Genomic DNA, 17,980 nt, shown 5'->3' on the forward strand with positions numbered 1-17,980 from the left:
AATTTAAATCAATAAATAAATGGACATTATATTACTAAACAATAAATTTATATTACTCAAAAGACATTCATTTTAATTTAATAATTTTTTTTAGAAAAATTGTAAAATATTATATGCAGTTTTTTTTTCTTTGTTGATATGTTATAAATACTATCGATTTAAATTTATTATGTTTAATACGTCATATATTTGTTAATAGTTTTAATATTTATAATAGTCAATTTCATCATATAGATTAGAAATTAAATTTAAATATTTAAAAAGTGGTTATTAATCTCTTTGGTTATTAATTGTGTTATTTTAAAGTTAAAGTTATATATTTACTTTGGTTTTTTATTATAATATTCTATTGTTTTATCTATACTAAAAGTGTGTATAATTTAGTTCAAACCATAAAATCAAATCGAACCATTTAAAAATTATAGTTTGGTTTGAGTTAATAATTTTTTTTTTTCAGTTTGTGTTATGGTATAAGTGATTTTCAAACCCAACCAAATTGTAAACTGTATTTTTTTTAAATATATATAATTATATTTGATTAAAATTTTTTAATAAACAATTAGACATAGAACTTATTTTTTTCATATTTGTTTTGTCATTTTCTTTACGTATATATTTTATATTTATTTTGCATGTTAATATTATGTTCTAGAAAATTATAATTCAATAAATTTTATAAAATAATATATATTATAAATGAATTATTTTAATAGGTTCAAACTATAACTAGATTGAATTAAATCGTATTTTTTCAGTTTGCTTTGAAACCTAATATGGGTTGAAAATTTTTCAAATTATTTTTTTAGTTTAATTTGAAAAAGCTTTCAGACAATACTAAATCGGACCATGCACAGCCCTACTTATACAATTGATCAAATAAAGGGATAATAAACAAACTATTACTATTAACTTAAAATAGAACAATTTCATTTTAACAAATTGTCTTTTCATGTTTTGTGGATCTTAATTTGGTAAGTATGTCCTTTTGTATATTATTTAGTAACAAATTGTCTTATTTCTTAACATTTGACAGAGTGTATTGTTTCTTCTAAATTATATAGTTATCTATTGTGTTTTGACATTACTTGTTATATAGTTTGGTTATTTCAGATTATATCAGGTCAATACGAAAATATTTCAATTTGGTTTAGCATTAAAAAATTTGACATAATTTTATTTCAGATCGGGTTTGGATTTAAAGTCTTCAATCCGAAACCTGAATTGATACGATATGAACACAATCCAATAACACGAATTACTAGGTCTACTCGAGAGGTTTGAGTCAACATCATTCTACATCTCTATTGCAAAGTTGTGAAATACTTATTTACCTAATTTGAAAAGAAAAACAAACTACATAGAAAAATAGAATTTTGAAAGTAGAAAAAAGGTGATTAAGGATTTTTTTCGGGGAAATTAAAATAAATGTCCTTTTTATTGGGGTAATAAATAAATTTACCCTAAATTTTGGGGTTAAAGTAAAAATACCCTTAAATTAAAGTATATAAATGAAAATGCCCCAAATATCCCCTTAAATACCAAAACTACCCTTCTACTTTAAATTACTATTTTTTAAGGGTAATAAACAAATTTACCCCTAATATTGGGGTTTAAACAAAAATACCCCTAATCTAAAGCATTTAAATAAAAATGCCCCAAAATAATACCAAAACTACATTTTCTCTATTTCTATATAAACCACATATCTTCCTTCATTTTTAACATATCTGAGAGAAATTTCTGAAGAGAGAAAATGAGTTCGTGTTTAAGATTTCGGGCGTGAAGAGAAAAGTTCATCATTTCGAGGTATTTATCCCTGTCATTACTTTAATCGTTATTATTTTATTAATAATGCAATTATATGTGATATTTTATATAACAAATTATAGTTGTATCTAATATATAAAATAATAAAAATTAGATAGGTTATATTTTAAATATTATAGTAGTATAGGATAACATGATATTACTTCAGTCGTTATTATTTTTATTAATAATGTAATTATATGTGATATTTTATATAATAAATTATAGTTGTGTGTAATAAGTAAAATAATAAAAATTAGTAGGGTATGTTTAATAATATTATTCTGTCAAATTAAAGTATGGAATATGTATAATTATGTAATAGACATCTATAAATAGAATTTTCAATCGTATTATTTATGTTGATTATATATTTGATTTGGGCAATATACAATTTACCCCCAAATTTTAGGATTTAAGCAAAAATACCCTTATATTAAAGTATTTAAACGAAAATGCCCCAAATATCCCCTTAAATACCAAAACTACCCTTTTAAATTAAATTATTATTTTTTAAAGGGTAATACCAAAACATGATATATTTAAGTAGTCACAACATATAATTGAATTATGGAATAAGTATAATTATGCAATAGACATCTTTAAATAGTATTTTCAGTCGTATTATTTACGTTGATTATATATTTTATTGTAAGATTAATCTAAATGGCTGGATATGCTTTAATTAGATATGGGGGAAATTGAATAGAAAAGGGTGACAATGTTATAAAATATGTTGGAGGTAATAGGAAATTGATTAAAATTTCAGCACACACATCATTCGAAGAATTAATCGAAATAGTGAGCGACAAGTGTAATATAGATCGATGGATATTTAACATTCAGTTAAGCATGAAACCAAGGCATCTCGATAACGGTGTTCCGAAGAAATTTTGAATGATGAAGATGTTGAAGTTCTTAACAGTCCATCTAACCTCTTCAAAGAATGTGTTCCAGTTTTTGTTATAACTACAGTTACTGATGATAGTTATGAGGCTCAACAAGTACATGAAGATTTTCAAGGTGGTGAGCCGAGCAGTTATCTAGAAAATCAAACTATTAGTGTAGAAGAGATTCAAAATATCGAGATCAATCCGAAACAAGAATTCTTAAAGGAAGATTTTGCATATATAAATGAAGTTAACGTTGATGCATTGTATCGCACAGAACAATTCCTTAATAGGAACGCAGCAACTTTTCCAAAGTGGAGTGAATTTAATGGAAAGGTTGAGCATGATATTCCAATCGAAGAACCAGAGGTTAAAGAGAAGACCTATATTAATAACGATATTGGAGGTACGAGTTATTTTCCAAAAACAAATCCTGCTAGCGGGAATGTTCTTACTGATGCATTTCATTGGTTACCACCTTTTCCTGATCAACAATCTACATTTAGAAACTCTAAAGCATCGACCGATACTGATTCTCCAAAAGTTGGTACATTATTTTCTAGTAAACAACATGTCATTGATACGATAAATCAAGACGCGCTTCGTAGGGGATATCAATTTTTAGTGGACAAATCAGACACGCTTAGACGAGTGATTAAATGTCGTAACAAAGAATGTAAATGGCGTGCACGGGCAGTTAGGGTGGGAGAAACTGATAGCTTTGAATTATGTCGTATAGATAGTTGTCACACATGTTGTAGAAATCAGATATTATCTCATCATAGGCAAGCAGGTGCCCGAGCTTTAGGGCAAATTTTGAGGACCAAATTCATTTTAGTTGATCGTGTTTATCGACCGAAGGAGATCATTGTTGATATCATTCATTGATATAAAATTGATATATCATACGCACAAGCATGGCGGGCGAGAAATTGGGTGTTTCAATCATTGAGGGGGACACCAAAAGAGTCGTTTATGTTGCTGTCAAAGTATTGTCTCAATTTAGAACGTTGTAATCTGGGGACGGTGACACATATACTAACAGATAGGAGGATCGATTTAAATACTTTTACATGGCATTCGGTTGTAGTATCCATGTATTTCAGCAACATATTTGATCGGTTATTTGTATTGATGCTGCTTTCTTAAAGGGTTGATATATAGGTCAACTATTTATTGCTGTCGCATTAGATGGGAATAATCAAATATATCCACTTGCTTTTGGGATTGGTCCCAAGGAAGATCATGACACATGGTGCTGGTTTTTAACAAAGTTAAGGATTGTATTGGTGAGGTACCTCATTTGGCCATCATTTCAGATCGACATGTTAGCATATTTTTCGCATTGGCTAAAGTTTTCCCTGGTGTGCATCACAGTTATTATTGTCACCACCTCTATTGTAACATGCGGTCCAAGTACAAAAAGAATGCTAAAGTCACATGGCTGTATTGGAAAGCAACTAAGGCGTACACTGAATTTGAATTCCAACAGGTCATGAAGTCACTGTCTCGTATGCACCCTGAGGCAACTGCATACCTGTGTGAAATGGGTTTCGATCGATGGGTACGAGTATATTTTCTAAGGCATAGGTATAATGTAATGACTACCAATATTGCTGAGTCATTTAATGTCTTGGTCAGACACGCTCGAAGTTTACTTATTACTATACTGATCGAGTTCATTAGAGGTACATTGCAGCGACGGTTTTATGAAAAAAGAAATCATGTCAGTAAGTTCATATTCACTGTTATACTATGTTATAAATATGTGTTACTAAACTTATACTTGGTTACTAACTAGATGTGTTTATATTTATATGATTTACAGATGCTTGTACCAGCCCAGTCACACCTTGGGTTGAAGATAAGATCGCCAAACGTGTATGAAAGTCTTCAAACTTGGAGGTGCATCCTATAACATCTAAGCAATACCAGGTTCTTGGTAGTGGCCAATATGATGCCTTGGTCGACCTGACGGAGCATACATGTACCTGTAGAAAATTTCAATTATCAAAGATTCCTTGCATGCATGTTATTATTGTAGCCAGATATATGAAACTCACAACCTACCTTCAATGGGTGCATTCATACTACAGCACAGTTTTTTATCGAACAGTTTATGCAGACGTAGTCAATCCATTGGGAGATCAGTCAAAGTGGCTTCATTCGGAGGAGGCAACTGTTATCTACCCACCATATGTGCATTGTCGTCATGCAGGCCGTCCAGCAAATAAAAACAGATGTTCTTCTCAAGGAGAGGTTGTTGAACAACTTATCTGTAGTTGATGTCATCAACCTAGACATACAAGACAGAATTGCAGAAACCCTATTCCAGTACCTAATTCTGTACTATCAAGTTCAGGAAGAAAGAAGAAAGATGGGAAATAAATGCACTTGTTAATTGTGCTTGTTAATTTTAATATAAATGGTGTTTTTGTAACTCTAATGTTCGTGAATGTTAATTTTAATATAAATATTGTACTTGTACTTGTTTCTGTAAACCTAATGCTTGTGATTGTTACTGCGAATATTATCTTTTTGTATCATTTTTTTCCATTATATTTGTCGCTTACGGTAACTATATAAAATGTAAATACATATAAATTAATCAATATATGGATAAATATATATACAAATGAATAAATAAACATATATACAAATACAAATAACATATAAAATAATCGTCAATCAATATCCTGAAAATATAGCTGCGTGCCTAAACGAGTGCGTAGGCGTAACAAGTCCTCTCCCTCAAAGCATAACGATCAGTGAAGTGCTAAACACTCGATGTATCGTAACATGAACACCCCACAGTCACCTAATAGGGGTGTTTGCTACGGTATATCCACCACCCTATGCAATGCAAATGGATCGTCCTGTGGACTCTGACGTGAAACGGCCCAAAATGATGTCGCAGCTAGCATATGTGGTATCATTGACGTATATCCCAACATCTTGCATCTAAATAGCTCTGGGTCAGTAGTGAAAATATGTCTGGAGGATCCGATCTATGGGCTTCGATGGAATGTAAAGGTCGATATCAACCAGATGACTGAATCGAAGGCCTGTCATAATAGCAAACTCATACGTACTGAATCTAACATCTACATCATTAACCCGAAACCATAACTCCTCTCCCAATGTCACCTTATTTATCGCTCGAAGGATGAAGGAATGTATTAGAACCCCACTAAATCGACTATCCTTCAACTCCAGGAAGTGTCTGAAATAGATACGTCGAAACATCTGTAATTATCGCTCTGTTTTTTCTTAATCACGGCCCCAATATCTCTATATCTACATATAGTAACTTAAGCCTTGAAGTGTTTTTCAAGAGGAAATCACAGTTCATCTCTGCTTTCATCCCTTTTCTCTTTTGTATAGCTCCCTGTATGAAAATTAAACTACAATTATATTAAATTTATATAAATTTTGGGAAATAAATTATTCAATTCTATACATAGAGGCCTTATTCGAAAAAACAGATATCAAATTCAAATTCTACACGTCAAAAAACCTTAAGATGGATAAGTTTCAATTTGATCCCATATGAAAAATATCTAAAAAGCCCTAAAATTTAATATAGTCGCATTTGCCCCCTGATTCCAACCAGACTGCTCGGATGGCAGATAACTCTGGAATATCACATTTTGTGCCCACCACGTGAATTCGCATGTCAACCACGCAAATTCGCGCATCAACCACACGAATTCGAAGGGTTGACCACAATTTCGCGTGTCCACCACTTTTTCTAATTTATACTCTGCCCCACCACACGATGAAAAAGCGCATTTTCACCCCCAACCACACAATACCGTGTAGTCCACGAAGTTTGAAAAGTGCAAAATGCCACCCCGTCTTCGACAATTCTCACCACACAAATTCGTGTGGTCACTGCACCATTCGCGTGGTGACTGTCGAATTCGTGTGGCCACATTTCACCTTCCAAACTTCGTTTTTCAAACTTCATTTCAACAACAATCAACTCTACACCTAATCTAACATAAAAGCCCTAACATAATTCATCAAAATCAGCAAACAATCAAGCATTTTCTTCGCAAATTTTGAATCCGAACCCTAACGCTAAACACCCAAATTTCACATCAAATCGCTCAAATCGTGAAACGAAATGCATAAAGAGATGACAAGGGTTGTTTTACTAACCTTTTTGTCCATCGTCGTTGTCGGAAACGACGGAAAAATCGCCAGATGAAATCGGAGTTGCCGAGTGCGCGAAACTTGTATTCAAATTTTTTTGTTTTCGTGTGTTTGGCGTGATGCGCGTGGTTATGGACGATTTTGAGTGGAGGGGCATTTTCGTCTCTTCACAATTTTGGGGCATTTTCGTTTAATGTTAAGATTTAGGGCTAATTTTGCTTTGCCCCCTAATCTTTGGGGTAATTTTTTAATTTCCCTTTTTTTTCTGTCCTTATTTCATTGTTTACTATTTGTTGTACTGACATAATGATTCTCACATATTATTTCAAAAAAAAAATTTTTTAAAAATTGAAATTAATTTATTATTTTAAATGCAATCTTTTTAAGTTTGTTGTAGGAGTTAATGTCTTCCCAAATATTAACCATGTCATATATGTATGTATTAAATTTGACAAATTCAAAGACAATTGATAGGACAAATTCTCACCCAAAATCTGATTTTTCGAGTTTTAGTTTTGCCCTTTAGAGTTTTGACTCTAACTTCGCAGGCTACAACTGATGACTCGCCATTTTAGGATAAAATTCTTCATCAGCCTAACAATTTAATTCACATTTTCACACCCAATTTCACAGGATGCACCTTCAAAGAAAGATTCTTACTGTTAGTACATTAAATTTTGTTTTGAATAGTATATAAAATTAATCTTTGATACGGCATGGGCATATAGAGAGCAACTACCAGTTTTTAGCTTCATAAATGTAAAATATTATCTTTAGGTGAGTTTGGTATATAAAATTAATCTTTCTAGCTCCAAAAACGTTGTCTGGGAAAACGAGTCAACTCGTCTTCGTCTGGGAAGATGATCGTCTTCCTAGACGACGAGGACGAGATCGATCGATCTCGTCGTCATCGTCTGGGAAGACGATTCCTCTTCCCAGATGACGTCTCTAGATGTCAAAGGGGTTGGGATAGAGGTGAGGTAGGTCATCGAAGGAAGGAAAACCGTCGGGAGAGAGAGACGGTCAATGATGGCACTAGAGAATGTGATCGAATTTTGAAACTAAACCCTAGGGGGGAAATGTGATTTTTTTAAACTTGGTTTAGGGAAGAAAAGTTAGTTTTTTTTAATTTAGGGGGAAAATAAAATCATATTTAAGTTTATTTTTAACATTAAATATAAAATAATGATTTTTCTTTTAAAATTAATAAATTTAAATGATCATGGAGGGATAAATAGGATTTTCAAAATTAACAGAAAAAACTTTGAAAAATCAACATACCTTAGGTGGGAAATAGTCCTTTGGCCTTTTTAGCTTCATAAATGTAAAATATTATCTTTAAGTGAGTTTGGTTTAGTTGTGATTTATCGAATAATCACTTTCAGCTTTGCTGAAGGATTTATAGATTGTAACAAAAAACAGATGAGTGTTTGGTAAATCTAAATTGTAGATGTTATGATTGTGTATAGTGACCAAATTATCAGGACATTATTTTGTATAATATTGTTTTGATAGTATATGATGGCAAGATTGTTTAATTATTTTAAAATATTTTTTTCAAAAAAAATTGTTAATTTTGACATATGTTCAATACTTATATTAAAAATGAAATTTTAAAATATAAAATTATTAATGTTTTTTTTTTAAATCCTTAGCTGGAAAATAATTGGACTTTAAAATGTAAAATATAGTAAGAGTTTATTAAAAAATTATAATGCGTTTTAGAAAGTTTTAGTTAGAATTAAATTTATCAATATAAACAATACATTTATAAGTAGGGGATATTGATCAGTTTCGTACATGGGATTTATTAGGCCAAAAGACTTATTTCCACCGAAGGTTTGTTACAAAAAAAATTCATATTATAGAATATAAAAAACTCAAATATCCTCTCATTTTTTAATTTTTGGTAGAATGTTTAATTAAATATAAAGATAAAATTATCATTTTAATAATATTATTAAAAATATATATAATTTTCTTTTTTTTATTTGAGTTTTAAAAACTACTAATTTCTCTTTCATCTACAATTTAAAAAGTTAACATTTTATCCTTAAAGTCTGTTTCCCTTCTCCAACCATCACCATATTTGTTGACCGTCAACTCTTTCCACCTATCTTCCAAATCTAACTACTTTAGAGACACCATCGATGTCCAACATGCAACAAATCGAAGAAAGAAGATCGATGGATCTTGTGGTTCGTCGATTCTTTACCCTTCCTTCTTCGATCCGGGCAACAAATCTCACATCAGTGGTCGAGAGTCGTTGAGCATCATCTAAACCATCATGAATTGGTCATCAACTTGTTCTTCCACAAATACACCATTCTAAATTTGAGTTTTTAATTAAAAATTTTTTATTATCATTAACCAAACTCTAGATCTAACTTAAAAAATCAATAATCAACAATTCATAATTTGAGTTTATTCTTGGTATCTTTGCATAGACAAAAGAAATATGTTCATAGGATATGATAGAAATACAGAAGTTTTTGTGTAATTAAACAGTAGCGAGGCCAAAGTTCACTCATGAATAAAGTGTTTTAGGAATTCTTCTCAATTTATGATAAAAATGTCTAAGCGTTTATACGTATGGCAATTTCAAATATAAGATTGATTTTTTTAACAAAAATTTCAATATCCCATAAAGTAATCTTACTCAGTACTATTACTATTAAATATCAGAAAATTTGGTAATGGTACTGGGATGTTTTGATGAATTATATACATAAAGATTCCATACTGCCAGAATCAAATTTGTTAAACATAATTAATTAGGAATTAGTTAGATTTTGAATTATTCATAGCATAGAAAAAAGTAATAGCCAGACTGGGTATAGGTTGTATTTTAATACTTACCTACAAGTTCACTTTGATAATGAGGAGTTATTTGTCTTGTAATTGGCTAAATCTGAACTCAATTAGCTTAAGTTTGAAAGTTAATTTGATCCGATTTAGTTTGGTCTAAATTTGTATTCAAATCGAATTTAAGTTAAAAGATTCAATTTATTTTTTAAACTGAATCAAACTCAAAGTAAAGAGAGTTTAGTTCAGTTAGGATAATGAGTTAGGTGAATGAGTCAATTTAGTTTAAACTTAATTCATGACTCAATTTGAATTATAACAATTGGTAAAACAGTATTGTTAAACCTAATATTAGAGAAAACAACAACATTTTGTCAAAGAGTCATGAATTAAAACCATTAATCTAAGGTAAAAATCTGAACCACACATTCAAATTATAAACTCGAGCTAAACTCAAATCAAATTTGAATCAAATTATTTTCATTCAAGCCAAATTCAAACCACTCATAACTTTGAATCAATAAATTTGAATTAAATTATTTTTTATTCAATATAAACTCGAATCAAAAGGTATTCAAACTCGGCTTGGTTATTTTCCACCCCTACTTTTATTAGGATTTTTTGATGATGTAAGATTAAATTGAGTTTAGGATATTTAATTAAGAACTCACTTTGAATTGGAATGGGCATTTTCTTGAATTCAAAAAAGAAGATAGAAAATAGAAATGTTCCACTTCGTATGTTGAATGGTTCTTTTCACATTTACATTTATCATAGAATTATATAAATATCAAATTCACTCTTATGTCATTCATGTTAAAACATATAATTCCGCAATATCCAAAATATAATAATTGCTTAAAGTAAGATATAAAAAATTAATATGTATTGCGTAAAGAATTCAAAACATAAAAAAATTAATAAATATGAGAATAAAGTTATAATATAGCAATAGTTTTTTCATATGTATTGCGCAAAGAATTCAAGCCAATATTTTTGTATAATTTTTCATAAATAATAAATAACAATCGATTAATTAGATAGTAATATATTATTATTATTATTTAAATTTATATTCAAATGCACATAATTTTATTGTTATATAAGTTTGGTTGGTTGAATTTATGTAGTAGCTGATAGAACAGGAAGTTTTCAAATTGATTAATTCAAACTTACATGACTTTGGAATGATACCAAGAAGACTATAGAGGTGGAACCACTGATCTTGAAGAAAATAAAAAAGCTTATTATATTTAGTTACCATATACATAAAAATCGACAAGACTCATTCCAGTCTTGCCTATCTCGTAGGATCAAATACTCTAACAAGACTTACGTTACTGAAGCTACAAATACCATAAAGTTTTCATTTTTTTAGATTTTTTTTTATAATTGGGATCTCATATGTATTTATTAAACGGATAAACTCATGACACAATAATCAAACCTACAATCGCTATTTCAGATAAATCAAAATTTTATAAATATGATATAGGCTTGAATTCAGACTTTCACCTTACCTTCTTTAGTATCAAATCCATTTCTGAAAACCAAATGAGCATATCATGCATACAAAGAGTTTATAGGCAATAAGTCTCATGCAGATTACAGCCAAACATGATACGTGTTATGCGAAAAAGATTGTGGCAGAGCTCATCACTCAAGCAAAGCTCTCCACAGTCAGAGAGTGGACTCATAAAAAACACAAAAAACCGTGGATTGAAGTAATTAATAAGATATATCACTAAGATCATTTTTGTTATCTGAGTTTATTTCACACGTGAGAGATCAACAAGTCTTAAGTCTTTCAATATTTTTTAAAAACTATTAAATATCTTAAAATTTCCAAAAGCCTAACAAATGATATAAAAAAACTTTTGACAAATATAAAAAAATTTCAAAGTTATAAAATACTTTATAATTTATATTTTTAATAAATGTATAACATATAATAAATAAATAGAAAAAGGAAATACTCTACATTTATACTTAATATAACATAAATTTGTTGTGAAATCCACCTAATTCAAACCAAAAAACATAGCTTCTATCTTTGGTAGGGCTCCAAGATTAATTCAAACCTGGTTGACGTGACATATGTATTGTCCTCCGATTTTATATAACTTGAGGTACGAATGTTGCTTGTATTTGACTTGTATATAAGTATGATTGATTCTTCTCCACTTGCATCACGTATATTCAAATATAAAATTTGTTAAATCTAGCGGTACTAATTAATATCCTCCAAAGTCTTAGCAAATATTATATGATAATAAAATTACATCATCTTGGTTGTAAAATTAAATAATTAAAGTGAATTAAAAGGACAGTCATGTACAATTTTGATAGAATTTCCCCATGACATATGCAATTTGGGTGGATTGCACTATGTCTAATGCAATTTGGCTGAATTACACTTAACAAGGGTCATCGATACCGTAAGCCTCAGACAAAAACATTTAACAAGAATCAATAGAAACATCATTATATATGTCTTCTTCACAAGTCCCTTTATGACCTAAAGCAAGCTCCCTGAGCTTGGTTTGATTGTTCATCTCGATTTCTTTTTCACCTTGGTTTCTATTGCAGCAAGGCAAATTCCTTTTTGTTTGTTTATCATTAAAACATGGTTACAATACTACTTCTTATCTATGTAGATGGCATATTGGTAATTGGAAACAATGACTTGTTCATCTAAAACCTAATCCATCAATTAAGCCCAAAGTTCTCTATAAAGGACCTTGGATCTCTAAGTTTCTTTTTAGGTGTTGAAGTTGAACACTTCACTAGTGGAGTTTTCTCTTTCTAGGCAAGTATATTAAGGATCTACTTAATGTGCACTTATTGCTACTACTATGGCCTCAAAGACAAGTCTTATGTCTTAGAAGAAAAACATGCTGATGCAACATATTATAGAAGTTCTTTCAACCAAACATTAAACATTTAGTAAATAAAGTTTGTCAATTTTTCAACAATCTGACAAAATTTCATCTCAAGGTAGTGAAGCCAATTCTTCGCTATCTTGAAGGGACACAAAACTATGGCTTATGATTTATATCTCAAAATCCTATCTCTTTATATGCATTTTCAGAAGTTGAGTAGGCATGATGCTCCTTGACATGATAAAGCACAACTAGTTTTTATGTCTTCTTAGGAGCAAATTGTATCTCATGGTATTTTAAAAAGCAAACTACAGTTGCTCAATCAAGTTCAAAAGTAGAATACAGGTCCATGGCCTCCACCACTGCTGAATAAACTTTGCTCACATTTTTATTACAAGACATTGGTATTCCTTTACTTCATCCTCCTCAATTATGTTGGGACAACCTTAGAGCTCTTCCTATGTCTATTAATCCCCTTTTTCATGCGAGGACAAAGCATATATGCAACCATTTTGTCCAAGAAAAGGTAGCCATGGGTAATCTCATCACACGATTTGTGTCATCTTTATATCAAATAGCAGATATCCTAACCAAGTTTTTGCCAATGACACCATTTCTTTTTCGTAGGAGCAAGATGGGACTACATTTACATTCCATCTCCATCTTAAGGAGGCTAATAAGGAAACAAAGTTAATCAAGGAAACAATCTTTGTTGAAAATCATGTGAATAGCCAAAGTCAAATAGGATCATTCTTACCAAAATTATGCCAATAGTTAAAGAGTAATCATGCCCACAATTAAGGAGTAATCATGCCTAGGGGTGTACATGGTTTGCTTTGGTGTAGTTTGAAAGCTTTTTCAAATCAAATTGAAAAAAACGATTTGAAAATTTTCTAAACCAAACCAAACTATTTTAGGTTTTTAAACCAAACTGAAAAAATATAGTTTGGTTTAGTTTGGATTACGGTTTAAATCTTAATTATTAGTATCATATGATACATAATATATATCCTACAATACGATATCATACAGGTAGAAAACGATATGTATCATGAGGTATATCGAATTAATACGATACGGTAAACATATCCTATGCTGCAATATGTATCCTATGATGCAATATGTATCTTATGATATAATATATATTATTAATACGGATTAATATATTTTTTTAGAGAAAATGATAATGCAATAAGGATGTATATGAAAAAATTTAAAATGTTAAGGGTGTTTATAATATTTTTTAAAATAATAATGTATCAATTATAATATTATTATTTTATTAGTATTTTATTGTTTTAATTTTTAAAAGGCATATCATATATTTCGATACACGATATAGAAAATTAGGTTTTAAATACATAGTATGATATACGATTCAACTACCTTGGTTTGAACTTTTTAAAATTTTATATATATATATATATCATTTAAGGAACCTAGTGAGATCTTCTCTTTAACAACTAGATAAAGAGATCTAGATCGCTTCTCATGTATTGGCCAACGATTTAAAATAGAAATGGGAGGTGGTCGACTTCAAAGACGATGATTGGAGGGGTAAAGAAAAAATTGGGGGAAAATATGATTTTTTTTAAGTTAAAAAACTTTAAATAAGAATGAAGTTGTTAGTTTTTAAAATTTAGATAATAAAATATAATAAATTTTATATTTTTTAATATTATTAGTAAAATAATAATTTTATCTTTGTCCTTAACAAAAAATTCTAATCATAGTTAATCTATAAATAAGATTTTAAATTTTTTAAATTTTATAAATATGATTTTAAAAATGCATTAAAACTTGAATGAGATATAGACCTTTTGATAATGTAATATATCTTATTATACATTATCGTAATATATCTTAACAGTAAGTATGACTGTATCAGCTTTGAGGAAGACAAAACTGAATAAGATATTTAGGCGGATGAAGCCCAATAAAAGATAAAAATGGCGTAAATTTACATATTGTGAGTTTTTATGTATAATTTAATTAAAATTGTAAAATTATATCTAATTATTTAAAAAATTATAATTTAATTTAGTTTGATTTATAAAATAATTTAGTTTGAGTTAATAATTTCTTAAAAAATATTTTCCAATTTGAGTTGTTGTTTGCACAATTTTCAAATCAAATCAAATTTTAAACTATATTTTTTTAAAATACATATATATAATTATATATGATAGAGTTTTTCAATAAGTAATTAAATATATGATTTTTTTTATATATTTTTTATTATTTTTGTATATATTTCGTATATATTTTTTTTTATATATATATATAAATATATTTTAAATATTTTAATTTAATTAATTTTATTAAATAATATAAGTTTATAAATAAATAATTTTAATATATATAAATTATAATTTAAATCAGGTTAAATCATATTTTTTTAATTTCGTTTGATTTAATTTAAAAAATTTTATACTATTTTTTAATTTGATTTGAAAAAGTTTATAACCCATGCTAATCCAGCCCCACACACCCAAGAAAGGTAAATTGCCATTTAAGTATTTATTTTGGACCTCATTAGGGCCGAACATCGGCTTAAACCCCAAAATTTTTAAATGAGTCAGACTGAACACCATAAACAGCTCAAATGAACCTACTTAAAACCCAAGCCCAAAAAGAATTGGACCCAAATCCAATTCGTTAACCCCAATTGATATACCTAAAAATTTAAAAAAAAATGATTAAAAAGTGGAGTTAAATATAAAAATATTAATCCAAATATAGGGTGATTACAGAAAATCCTAGCCAAATTAACGAACAAAATTTTGAATAGGGTTATTACCCCCCACCCCTCACAAATTAGTATAGATTGAGAAATGTATAAGATAATATTAAATTTTTTGAAATCGTTAAAAATATTTATATTTTAATTATTGATTTTAGGCTAAAAACTTTAATAAAATCTTTATATATTACAAATTTAATCTCTATTTAATAATGTAAAGTAACATTAATATTTCATCCATAACAAATCTATTATATAGATGTAAAATAACTCTTATTTTATAATGAAAGGCAAATGAAAGATTGTTTAATAAAATTATATTTAAACATTTTTTATACACAATTTACATATATATTATCAAGTGATTAAGTAATTTTGAATTAAAGATAAAGTAACATTCAATCATATAATGATACATCATCCAGTATATATAAATTATGTATAAAAAATATGTATACATAATATTACTCAATATCATTTTATCATAAGATTTTTTAAACGAAAATTATCATGGCTACAATACTATTTGAATGGCAACCTTTTTTCTAAACATCATAGCTTCTATTTTTGATTAGGTTGTAAGATTAATTCAAACCTAAAACTTAAGATAGGAATGTACGTTGTATTTGACTTCACATCTACACAAAGAATAATAAATTATTCAAATATAAATTTTGTAAATTTTTATATTAATAGATTGAAAAGAAATGTAAATTTTTGCATCCATAAAAGTGAAATGGGAAGGTAATTTTTTTTTTTTTTTTCACAAACTATAAAAATGGATGAAATTGGTTCATGACTTTAATGAAGCAAAACTTATACCAATTTCCACATGATGTTGTGGTGGAATTAGACATAGCAATGGGCCAAGCCAGGTTAGCTCTAGCTCAACCTATTAAGCTTACAGGTTAAGCCAAGCCCAAGGCCCATATAGTAATGGGCCTTTGGGCCAGTCCAACCTATATATTTTTGAAAGTCCAAAGTCCGATCTTATATATAAATAGGGTGACCCATTTAAATAATTTTTTTAAAATTTTAAATACAAATTATTTTTCAATTATTAAAATTGAGAACAATACTTTGAATATTTTATTTATAATTCTTCATTTGTAGCAAAGAAATATTGTGGTTACATAATGAAAAATATTATAAGTTATAATATAGTACAAATAAATTGATTTATATACTATATAAATTACAAACATAAATTAAATATATATACTATACCATTAATCTACTCATGTTTAACATCCAAATCTCTAAATTCTGTTGACATTGGATCAATTTGTAATATTTTGTAATAATAAAATTGAAATGAAAATGAAATTATAAATATAACGAATTATTATTTACAAATTCAGATAATTTTCAAAAGAGAGTTGATGAGAGAAAATGAGATTAAAAATATAAAGAAATAATTGAGATTGAGAGAGATTGAAATTGATGAAAAATTGGATTGGTTTATATAGAGAAAAAATAAATAAATAAAAAAATTTAAAAAAATAAAGACTTAAAAGGCTTCTACAAAAGCCCTTCTGTCATCTGATTTTTTTTTATTTTTATTTTTTAAAATAGTAATGGGTCGGGCTAGGCCAATCCATGGGTTTAATATTAAATTTCATAGTCTGCCTCAAAAGGCCTATGAGTTATAGATCTGATATACTGCAACACCAGACTAAACTTTATTGGATTGGACTTTAAATTTGTACTTTGGATCAGACCTCCATTTGGTCTGACCCAATAGACGTGTCTAAATGGAATCCATACATTTTTTTTTTCAGAATCTCTTAATTATTATCATACGAATATCAATCTTTAAGAGTATTCATTCATTTATTGAGGCTCACAATAGGATGTCAATTTGTTTATGTTAATTTTTATTTTAATAATAATATCATATAATTTTATTTTGATTTCCAACAAAATAAAACCAGAGTAGCATGATGCTATTATAATATAGGGAGAATAGCATTGACCTACCCAAGGTTTGTCTTACTGCCTCTCTCTATTCTTTAAGTTTCAAAATGACATTTTCACATCCACAATTAAAAATCAGTACACAATTTTAATACTGAGTATTTTGTCAGCTTGCATAATATGTATTATAGGTTAATATCAATTACACCCATCAAAGGCAAATAAAATTTATTTACTTCATTTAGAAAAATCAAACCCCTAACCTGCAGTATTCTAGATAATCGAAATAGTGTTTTTAGGTGCAATATTAGCCAAATTATACCTATGATATAGCAATTTGTTTAGAACCATACTTGCAATGGCACAATCCAATCAAATATAAATAACTTGAATCATGTTATTTTAAGTATGATTACGGTCAAATCACATTACGTAATCTTATCAAAATCAAATCTAGGATGAACAATTTGGCCGTATCGCATTCCAAATGTTATGATTTAAGCCAAATCAAGAATGATTTTAATGGAAATCCACTGACTTGTGCAATTAGGCTAGATCACCCATCCAAGTACAATTTGATTAAAATTGCATATTCCTTCCATGTTTGATGGTGGCCAAAACACACCATGTGTTTTGGTTGGTTGGAAAACTTTTTTCAATAGTTAATTTAATTTTTTATATAAACCAATGGTGAGAAGTATATTTAATAAATCTAAATCTTAGGTGCAAAATTTATTCATCTATTGCACACATGTAAGTTGACATATTTTTTAACAAAA

The sequence above is a fragment of the Mangifera indica genome, chromosome 11 (assembly GCF_011075055.1).
Source record: "Mangifera indica cultivar Alphonso chromosome 11, CATAS_Mindica_2.1, whole genome shotgun sequence".
Lineage (NCBI taxonomy): Eukaryota > Viridiplantae > Streptophyta > Magnoliopsida > Sapindales > Anacardiaceae > Mangifera > Mangifera indica.